An 11,588-nucleotide genomic window follows, 5' to 3' on the forward strand; every position below is an offset into this window, starting at 1 on the left:
TTTTAATTTGTATAAGACCTACATCTTACAGTCTATATGGACTAAATCAAAGCGTATTGTCAATACTCTATCCAGGCAGGCAAATGGTATATTTACAGAAATCTGTATTTCTGCCTTCTCCCAAATATTTAAGTTTGTGGAATTCACTTCAATGCATGTGCACTGAATCTAGTCACAGCGTTAGTTATGGCAGGATATTGAATATGGAAAATCAAATCTAGTAAAAAAATGTGTTTACTATTTCATTGCTTAATAATAACAGCGAAAAAAAAAGGAACCTACTCAATGCGAATGATATTATTATTATTATTATTATTATTATCCGTTTATTTCCATAAGGAAACCACCCCGGGACGGCAAAGTGCCAGGAGGGTGCTAAGTACATATCAGGGTACGAGATACTACGTGCAGTGGGTTACATATACTGAACACGTAGTCTCGTCCCGAAATATTATATACACATTTTATGTTTAATATATATAGTATTTACACATTGATGATTCTGTACATACATTATACAACTGATATATTTACAATTCACTAATAATTCCATCTATAAATTACATATTTACATAACTGTTACAGAAGGTATATTTTTACAGTCAACAAATTATTATTGCTCTGAAAGCAGAAAGTTTCTCTTTTACTCTAAATTCTTTGGTACTTTGCAGCCGATTCATATTTTGGTAAGTCTATACGAATCCTGGAAGATCTCTTTCCGGTATGTTGCATCCTCACACAGTTTTTCGGCATCTATGTGTAGTGAGTTAAATATTTTCGCTGCATTTGATGGGAAGAATCTTTGCAGGCTACTAAGATTGTTCAGGACTGGACGCAGTGGATTATTTACTTCCCCGCAACGTCTAGCAGTGGCACGCGGTTTGACTAGAATATTATCCAGGACTGGAGCATCCACTCTGCCTGTGAGCATTTGTGCGAGAGTGTGTATGTTCCTGTTAATTGTCCGCTGCATCCAGGGTGTGATGTTAAGGTTTGAGTAGAGAATGGCCCTTGAGATAGTAAAAGGGTGACCAGCAATTCTGTTAAGCCATCGCAAGAACCAGTACTCGATCCCAAGGACGGACTTGTAATGTGAATCTGGAGCTGAAGACCAGATTTGCGAGGCATACATTGCAATTGGCAGGACACACATTAAAATGTACTTGGTCGCTAGCTGAGGATCCCTAATTCCTACCAGTTCCTGTCTAGTAGCCCATAAAGCGGCGAATATTTTTGTCTTCATATGGGCGAAGTGTTGAGCAAAGGTGAGTCTGTCATCCCACTTAAGACCCAGGTCCAGGTGAGAGTGCACTTTTACCACATTAGACCCGTTCACAGAGATCGAAATGTCATTTTTATTCTGCTTGCAAGTTATGGTCATTTGGGCAGACTTCTGCGCATTAATACGGAGCCCGATGCAATCCAGGTAGCTCTCAAATTCTCTGATTGTGCTATTTGCCATCTGACAAATACCTTCTGCTGATTCATGGTCTTTGGAAGTGATGAAGAATTTTACATCGTCAGCATATGTTATAAAATTGTAGTACCGTGCAAGAAACGGCTCCAGGGCGGCCGCGAAGAGAGTAGCCGAAAGAACTCCCCCTTGTGGCACTCCTCGCGAGATGGTAAAGCAAGATTATAGCTTTTGGTGCTTAACAATAAGTTTTCTATGTTCTAGCAGGCTGGTTATTATAGTTAACAAATTTCCTCTTACATTAAAATAATTCTTTAAAATCGCAATGAGCGCTGGAATTGAGACGTTGTCGTAGGCTGCGGAGATATCCAAAAAAATAATATCAATTTGCTCCTTCTCATTTAGTGCTCTCTGCACGCGAAAAAGGGTTTCCAGTAAGTTTGTTATTGTTGATCTACCCGAAATAACTGAGTGCAAATGCGGTGGTCTATGACTGAAGCAGTGTTGATTGATGGTGGGAAGCAGTGCTTTTTCGAATACCTTCTGTAGGGTGCAGCTGACAGAAATTGGTCTGTAATCCTTAGCCAATTTTGGGTGTTTAATCTTTGGTATTGGGGTTACAATGTAATTTTTCCAGGCTTGCGGGAAAGCTCCTGACCTGATGATTTCCTGATAGATGTGCAGTAATAGATCTATTATAAATGGGCTACTTATCTTAAGGATGAACATTGGAAATTTGTCTGGTCCAACAGTGGCCTTATTGGGCAGATCGTTGATTGCTTTCATTACGCTCTCTTTGGTGATTTGTATTTCACTCAAAGGAGGTCTTGTTGGTTCCTCTATTGCCGAATGGTTTCGCTTGTTTAAATCTTTCAGGAATTCAAAAATTTTGTTACCATTATCAGTGTTCTCAATTTGATTCAGTCCATGCAGGTTACTAAAAGTGTTATTAGCCCATTCCTTGAAAATGCATTCAGTCATTTTCTATTGCTAGTAATTCTTTTTGCTATTTTTAGTTTATTATGAACAACACTGCAGTGTGCCTGTCTTTTTGCTTTGATGAAATGTGCTCTTTCTTTCTTATAACGAATGTGATCGGCAGGATGACCCGTTCTTTGCCATTTTCTATACAGTTTTTGCTTCCTGAGGAAACTTGCTTTCAGTTGTGGGTTAAACCATTCTTTTGTTCTCTCAGATATTTTGATTTCTTTTGCTGCTCCTTCCAATGCTGTTTGGTATAGCTTTTTAGTGATCATTTCTAAAGCTTCGTCTACTGGCTTTTCTTGCAGGTCATTCCAGTTGTAACTAGTCAGGTGACTGAGAATGACCTCTGATTTAATATACTTCACGGAGAAAAGATACTTACTTTGCTTTTCCCAGTTCGTGTGGTTACCCAGCATGTATTTGTGTATCTTCAGTGCTGCTTCTATTTCAATGGGATTGTGGTCCGACTTAAATTTTATGCAGTTTTGCGCTAGCCTTATGTCTAAGGAACTATGATACAACAGGTCAAGTTGCTGCATTCCCCTTGTCACTGGTGTCGGAAGCTGCGTTAAGTGCAATGCACCCAATGTAGCATCCAGCTCTTTCTTGGCCTCCCTGTGTTTCGGAAAAGGCAAATTAAAATCTCCCGCTATTATTGTGTCGACTGATGGCTTTAGATTTGCAGCAAGCCAAGCATAGAGTTCGTTTCTTGTCTCCTTTGAGTGCTCAGGTGGGAGGTATATGATGCATAACTGTATTTTCCCGTGCTCTTTTGAAAAGGTAACGCAAATCCCTTCAAAATTATTTGAATTGGTTTTTCGTTCTCTTATAGGCTGGTATTTATTTTGATAGCAAATTATAACTCCCCCTCCTCGCCTATCTGTTCTTCCGGTTCCCACACATTTGCAGTTTGCTGCCGCAGTTAGCCGATCTAACTGTTTTCCATTTCCCAAATGAAATCCAGGTCCTCGTACATCATCATCGTTTGTAGGGTGTGGAGCTTATTTGAGATGCTCCTCACGTTTTGTACAAACAGGTGGATGTGATGTTCTGCATTCCCAGCTGGGGGTAGTTTTCTTGATTGCTATTGAGCCCGATTCCTTGCATCATTTTTAACCAGTGGTCTGGCCCATCTGTCTCTGTAGGGCTTGACTAAGGTACCTACTGGCCAGGCGCTTACGTCTTGTAGGCGAGTTGCTTTATCTGGTGGACAAGAGATTATAAAGGAGGAGTAAGCTGGGTGTCGTGTTTTCACCTGCTTTACTTCCACAGTTATCCCATGTTCGCCCTCACACATGGCTTTAATGTTTCTGGGCTGTGTTGTGGGTCCCAGCCTTGATACAAAAATTTGCTCTCTGGTTGCAACGGAAGTAATGTTGTACATTTCAGAAAACCGTTTGTTTGTTTCAGGTGTGTTACAGGAAGACACGTTAATACTTTCTCTGTGAACTGGATTACGTCGTCGGCTGTCCTCGGCGAGAGTAGGCATGAAATTTTGGGATGGGCGGGTTTTTCTACCCTCAAAAGTGTTATGCTTTTTAGGTAGCATAGTGATGTGCGCATAAGTGAGTGGGTTTGCAGGAACATGATTTGAGGGGGAAGATGTAACTCTGGAGTTCGTACTCTTGGAATACATGCCTGCTCCAATCATTTCAGTTGATTCCTGTTGTCCTAATATTTCTGAGGCTTCTTTATTTTGGTTTCGACTTTTCCTAGTGGAATGTGTGGAGCCATTTCCTTGTGCTGCCCCTAAAGTTTCACTGGGTTTGGTGCTATTGCTTGCGAGGTCCTGCTGCAAACAGACAGTTCGCGGCTGGGCTTGAGATTCACATATTATTTGGCTGTCTTGTAGTTTTGCAATTCTTTCTGATATGTTTTCCTCCGAATTCAATTCTTTTCTTGTCTTCTGTTTGTGATTTTCAATGCTTTCTGTCCTCCTGTACAATCCATGCATATCACTTCTACTTTTCTTTGGGTAGCTCTGCCTCGCATAGCAAGTTTCGTCGGTTACGGGAGCCGTTGAGCCACCTTGTGCAACGAGGACGGATTCAAAGCATCCTAGCTTTTCCTCCAGTCGTTTAAGGGTGTGCAATATTTTACTGTTTTGTTCTTTGAGAAGAAAATTCTCTTCCTGCAGTTCCTGTAGCATTTTATGTACAGGGATGAAATTGCTCGCGAGGTTTTCAGCGTATTCCACAGCCTGCATCGAAAAGGGGCTGATGCAGTCTGCAAGGATATCCTTTAATTCCGTACGCGAGACATATTCTTTACGGTTCTCTTCCTGCCTTTCATCCGGGCTATGATTGCTCCTCTTTCTAGCGAAACCCCCTTCAGAGTGCTCGCAGTCTTCCAGGCAAATATCGCATCCCAAGGTTTCAAAAATTGATCCTTCAGGATGGCCCAAGATGCCATTTCCAAGGTCAGTCTGCGAGAGGATTTCTCTTGTTGCTTGTTCAAGGTCATTAATCTGTTCTGTGCAAGAATCTTCACAAATGACTTCATTGGGTAATTCTTCATTATTTTTCCCTGTTTGTTGCCTACAGGCGTTACATTCAAACTTGCGTTTTCTAGTTTTGTTTAATTTCTTAATATCTACAGAAGTACAATCAGGCTTATTGCAATAGTTTTTGTGACAAGTAACGCATTTAATTATGAAGTCATCATTGGTCAGACATATACAGCAAGTAAGCGGCACGGCTGATGCGCTGAAATCTGTCATTCTGAAATGCAAATGGGGGCTGGAATTTCAGTAATTTCGAGGAAGGTAGTCTTTAGTACAACAAGAATGGGCACTTCTATCGTTCGATGACTAGCCTATGAAATATGCAGGTGGAAATGGGGGAGGTTTTAATCCCTAACTTTGTCACCGCTTGACCTTGTTCAGAGCTTAAGTGCCGTATTGTCTTAAGCAGAATATTGCTATGTTCCGCTGCACTGAATCGCTATAAACCAACCGTTCCTTTCAACTATTACGCGAAGTATGAATGCTTAAAATCAAGATTAGACATATTACCTGTTCAGGATTCCATTAGTAGACACTATATCCAGATTCCACTTCTCATAAGCTCTCTGTCAATATGCAGTTCATATGAAAGAATCATGTGTTTCTCGTCCCATTAAATTTTGTTTTCACGCTGCAAGTGTACCACTTAGATTTCAACCGCCAATCTCAGATGAATGATATTGAATATCTGCAGTGACTGATGTGCTCTTTAGACTTTCTTTAATTAAAATAAATTACGAAAAATTCAAATTCTGTTTCATTAGCTGTACTGTTGTGCGTACATTTGAGTTGACCACGGTTCGAATCCACGTAATAATTAAATGGCTGGCTGTAAATAAACTCTTCTTAACTACGCGGTCATACCTAATATAGACAGAACTGTATCCAGATTTATTATTTAAAATCTGAATTAAAGTGGATTACAAAATAGCGATTACACAGCATGGGGATCAGCCATCTTAACTCGCAATTTAAGTGTGGCGTGCTGCACTCGATTCTATTCTATTAATCTTGTACTAATCTACATTTCTGAAGAACTAAAAATTATAAAAACATAAATCCCGTTAAATATATAAATATTCATTTATTGCAAATACAGCAAGCCCATCACAGCACATGGCTAGGGGCAGGTAAAAATACAAAGGAAATTACATAAAATAATCGAGTATATGTACAAAGCAGATTTTAAACAATGACTAGGAATTTTAGTCGTGAATTTAAAAAAAAAAATTGCAGAACAGGACATTTGGCTTTCAGTTGCAATTACTGGGTTGGATTTGAATCGCTGGTTTCTTGAATTTTCCCTGTTGGGGGCAACTATTATATTGGCTAAGTTTGGTGAATCACATGCAGAGGTGATCAACTTTGCAAGAAGCATGACTCCAGACTCGTTAATCATCTGCTGCAGAGGCTGCTTTATTTTTAGGTTTTCATAAAGCTTTTGCCTGGATATTGTATGGGGAAAACGAAGCTTACTACTGAGCCATCTAAGAACCCAATATTCTAGGGCAAGGAATTTCTTGACGGTTACTTGAGGAGCACCAGGACAGAATGAGAAAGATGCATCTTTGAATATGCTTAATGACTGTTTTTCTGTCTTCAATCGCTGCTGTTTCTTGTTTGATTGAATTTTTTGAGAAACATATAAATAGTGGGCATTAAAGAAGAGATTTTTATCAAAAACAACTCCAAGGTCTTTGTGAGCATAAACATTTGGGATTGGGACATCTGCAATTTTTATTTCTATGTGGTTGGGTTGTTTCTGAAGGGAATAAGTAATTTGAGCATATTTGCTTGCATTTATAGTCAGATTGAGATCAACCGGCGGCATTCCTTGGGGAATGCCGCCGGTTGAGGTTGACTAGAATATTGTCAGTACTAGTGGAAAAGAGGAGTAGGCTGTTGAAGATAATCATTGTGTCAACGAGAAAATGATTTTTTAGTTTTTGAGATCAATGTTGTTGAAAGCACCTTTGATGTCAAAATAAAGTACATTGCATTGTGCCTTGTTTGGATGCGTACAATGGTGTCATCTATGCTTGTTGTTGTGGAGCGCCCTCTAGCACCAAAATGCATTTTGAAGATATGGGAGCATGATTTTAGTAATTATTGACGAAACAGCAATTGGTCGATGGCCGGGAGGGTTATTTCTGCAAGGTTTTTTTGGAATCGGCGTGATGCTGGGAGATGCCCCTGGAAATGATATGCACTAACGAATCAATAATGTATACGCTGAACAATCTAATAATTAAACCAGGGATGCCGTCAGGACGTATTTGGTTAACTGCACGCTGAATATTCTTGTTCACAAGTTAGTTAATTAGCAGGGCTTGATCCGGAGACACATCATGTTGCACTTTGTCTGCTTGTCCATAAGAATTAAATGCTATAAATCTGTTTTGTATACCTTCAGTGAAAAATGTCAGATCTGCCTGTTTCCATATTGCGTCTTATCCATTCAAAAACTAGTTCATGCTATCAGAAAGCTGTTGTTTTTGTGCTTTAGCGTGGACCTAACATAATTTTTTTGAGTCAAAACAAAGCTCTGCACTTTTTATATTTTATGTGTGCCGATGAAGTACCGTATTTCTTCCACTGTCTGTGGTATGGTCTCAGGTGAGAAGATATTGTAACAAGTTTGGATGTCGACTCTGCTTTCAGTTGATGTAGCCATTTTATAAGAAAGGTGGTGTCCTGAATATTTTTAAGAGTATGGGTAGTATTTTAAGAGCTGCAAAAACTTTTCTTTCTGAAGGAATTTAATTGATGATATTCTTTTAATGATTTCCAGAGGGGGCGAGAATTCCCGCTGCTAAGTTAGAGTATACAAGATCAAGCGCTTGATTATCTCTTGTAACAGGGACGTCGATTTTTTTTTTTTAGCTCCTAGAACTAAAAATGAGTCAAACAACAGCTTCATTTGAAAATTATATTTGGGCAGGGGAAGGTTAAAGTAGCCCATTATAATGATGTTAGTTTGAGGCTTAAGAACAGTAGTGATCCAGGTTATTACTTCATTAATGATGTCATCAGTAGGTCCAGGCGGAATATAAATATTATAAATTTTGAAGCAGGGAAATTCCTTCAAAGTTGAATGTGTTCAAAACTTTAATATTGGATTGTAAAATTATTGCTGTCCCACCACCTCTACGATTAATTCTTGATGTCATGAATGCCGTGTAGCTGAGATTCTTCGGCAGTAGGAAAACATCTTGTAAAGATTCCTGCATCCACGTTTCAACTAAACATATGATATCATGCGATTCTTCAACCGTTAATAAAATAAGCGCAGTCATTTTTATTTTTTATGCTTCTTACATTTGTGTTAGATCGATTATGAATATTATTCTCTAGCTATGCAGAAAATTAGTTGGTCACTTTTCACTAGAGTTGTTGACCGATCCTCCAATAACTCCATAAAATGGCATGACGAGTAGACCATTTGGATATTGTTGTAGGTCTCAATTCTAAATGATGAATATGTGGGATGTTTCGTTCTTATTTTGAACGCTCTAATAGTAGCGGGTCTAGCCTGCTAACAAAAATGTTACTACTTCTAAGCGTCGAACTATTTCTGTTTCTAATTTTAATGCAAGACTGCATATCTGTTGTTTCTGCGGGGAGTTTGTAGGGAAGGCACTTCAGGATAATGCTCACAGCGATCATTTTGACAGTGCACATACAAATTGCTCGGTTTTTATTGATTACTAATAGTGGTGGATATCGGTTGTCTGTTGTTGTTATTTGGTTTTTTTTTTTTTTTTTTTTTTTTTTTAGGAGTATTAGCAACTAAGGCCATATTGCTCCGGGATATGCGGTGTTCATTCCCTGACCTTAACGCATTCTCCGTATTTGGTGGTGACGGGCTCGAACCCCGGTCTAATCAAGAAGCGTGTGCTACGCACTACTGCGCCATCGGTTGTCTGCCTGTGTCAGCACGATTGTGTTCTCGGACAGAAAGAGCTTGATTTTTGGGATCGCGCATCTATTTTTTTTCTGGAACAAATCCTTCAGCAGAAGGGTGAGGCACCTGATGGCTTTAGTTCGAGAAGCAAGTGGTAGAATTTACATTGCTGATCTTCTATTCGAAAAAGATGCTGTTTAATACCTTCATTTTCTCAGCATTTGTTCCAGGGAAGCAGATGAGCGATCATTGTTTGGCGCTGTTGAAGGCAGGGGGACAGAGAGGAAGCGTCATCCGTTTGGGCGGAGGCACTTTAGTTGACTTCCTTGTATGGGCTTAGGAGATTGTACTATATTGACGGGGGGGGAGACGAGGGATGGTTAGCGTTGCTAAGGAGATCAGCATCTGTTGGGGTATCCTGGGAATTCAGCTTATGCTGACTAGGAGACTGTAAGTTTGCACTTCCCTTGTTAGCACTTTTGCATGAAGGGCATCTGAAATTGTTTTTTAAGTTACTGTATTTAGAAAAGTTCTTTATTAATGAACACGCATCACAAAAAACCGTACTCAAATTCCCTTGCAGATAACCCAATTCCGTACTGTTTTTTGACATACATTGCATGAAACCGCTTCCTTAGGTGGCATGTTGAAGAGTTGAGAATGACTTTAAATATCAGCAAACAGAATGTAACAAATAAGCAGGTCGAACGTGGGAGTGACTAACTGAAAAATTGCTAGAGAGCTGCAGGAACACTGCCAAGGTCACGATAAGAACTTCAGGCCAAAAGTCAATAACGTTGCACACTAAAAATTTAAGCTTAAATAAATAGTACTTATCTTGATGAAGACTTCATAAAATTCACCTAATGAACATGTCAATACACAGATTTTATAAAGATGCCCTTTAAAAATTACTTAAAATCACTATAAAGCAGGAGCTGAATCACAGACGTCTAACACCTAGGCCACCTGTCGAGAGAGTGGCGGTTGGAGTAGTTCGCGTATGTTACATTATGTAAGGGAGCAGTTTCACTGTTCAACACATAATATTCATTCTGAGATCACTGATTTTAAGAGTGAACGACGGGAAGGATACTTTTCTTCCGTTCATGGAAGTCCAGTTAAAAAAAAAAGCTAGCTAGTGTGTATCAAAGCATTGGCAAAATTACCAGATTCTGCAAGTGATATAGCCGAGGATAATTACAAATAAACACGATTCTCGCTATTAAAAACTTCATTTAGATGGCCCTGTATTGCCCTTTTTTTATCATCCCAGACAGTGAAAATAGACAAACTCCATTTAACGTTCGGTTTCTGGACTGTTACCTCTGAACGAATTCTAATTTTTGCTTGGCTTTTGAAACGTAGAAGTTTAGGTATGTCAAAGGCGGCTCGAGTACATGAAAATATGATTTAGAGAGAGAATCTTGATTGTAACTGGTTTTAAGTATTGCAGCAAGAGCACTGTCAGGCTCGTTTCCCGTTATATTCACAGGTGTCTCCAACCGGGGCAGTTGCAATGCTTTGTCAAAAGATGGTGGCGCTGACAGGTCGCGCCCTATGGAGTGCGTTGGGCCGAGTATCTCACGTCTATATCGTCGGTTGACGGCATCGATGCCTGGGATGTGGAATCCCAGACAGATGTAGATTAGATGTGCGGAAATTTGCCTTTAGCCAGCGGGTGGTTAATTGCTGGAACAAACTTCCATCTGTCGTTGTGGAAGTTGATAGGGTGAATAAATTTAAGGAGGAACTGGACAGGCATTTGGAGGGAATGGTGTGATTTTTTTTTTTTTTGGCTGATGCTGCATAAGCTCATACATTTGCTTTCTTGCATCACATGCCACTACTACTACTAATCCTCGGGGATTCCCAGGGCCTGGGCTATTTCAATTGTATGAATATGGGGTGGTAACCTGTGCTTGTAGATTATCCATTTGGGGAGTATATAATGGTCCTGACATATTTTGTTGAATCTGAGTTTGTGTCAAAGACAACACCCAAATCGGGATGGAAACTCCACTGATGTTGGGCGAGATAATTGTTGTTTCTTTCTTCAGGGAGAAGAGCATGTACTTAGACTTCGCTGGGTTAATGTTAAGGGAGGGCACTGTGATCCTAGAGGGGTCTTGGATTGTGGTCAATATTTTTAAATCATCCCCGTAATACAATTACATCTGGTCTTTGGCTTATGAAAGGGGAGACCAGAGAGGACTCCCCCTGTAGATATTTGCTTGAGTAATGAGAGGAAGTGCAATGCATCCCCGCCTATAGAGTAGTGGTATTCAAGCAGTCGTAGGAGGGCAGGTACCTGAACTTTAATATCTCTCATTGATGCCATTAGTTGAGATCTGCGACTCCTCTGAGAACCTTTTTTGTGACCAATGGCATTTCTAGATTTTTCTCTAATTAATATTTTAAGATCCGTGATTAAATGAATTCGGAATGTTGTTGGAACTTCATAGCGACTGATGTGCCCATACTTTGGGTAAGTGACAATATTGCATTTAATAAAATCATAGTCGAAAGGTATATTTAACTTGGACTAGAAATATAACATAAAATTGAGATGGTAAGCTTAATATAATGTTCAAGAAAACGAAAAGTTTTTGCTCATTGTATCCTCCCTGGCTTGCCCTGCGTTCGAGTCGCGTTGATGACGGGAGGAATTTTTATGGACCTTTTTTCACAACTTAGCTGAGTTAGTCGGGACCCGCTAATAATTTATCGTAGTTTTCTTCAGGAACGGCTGCATCCGGGTGAGGTGTAATTTGGAAGGAGGA

This window comes from Mastigoproctus giganteus, chromosome 7 (assembly GCF_048544385.1).
Source record: "Mastigoproctus giganteus isolate SK-2022 chromosome 7, ASM4854438v1, whole genome shotgun sequence".
Taxonomy (NCBI): Eukaryota; Metazoa; Arthropoda; class Arachnida; order Uropygi; family Thelyphonidae; genus Mastigoproctus; species Mastigoproctus giganteus.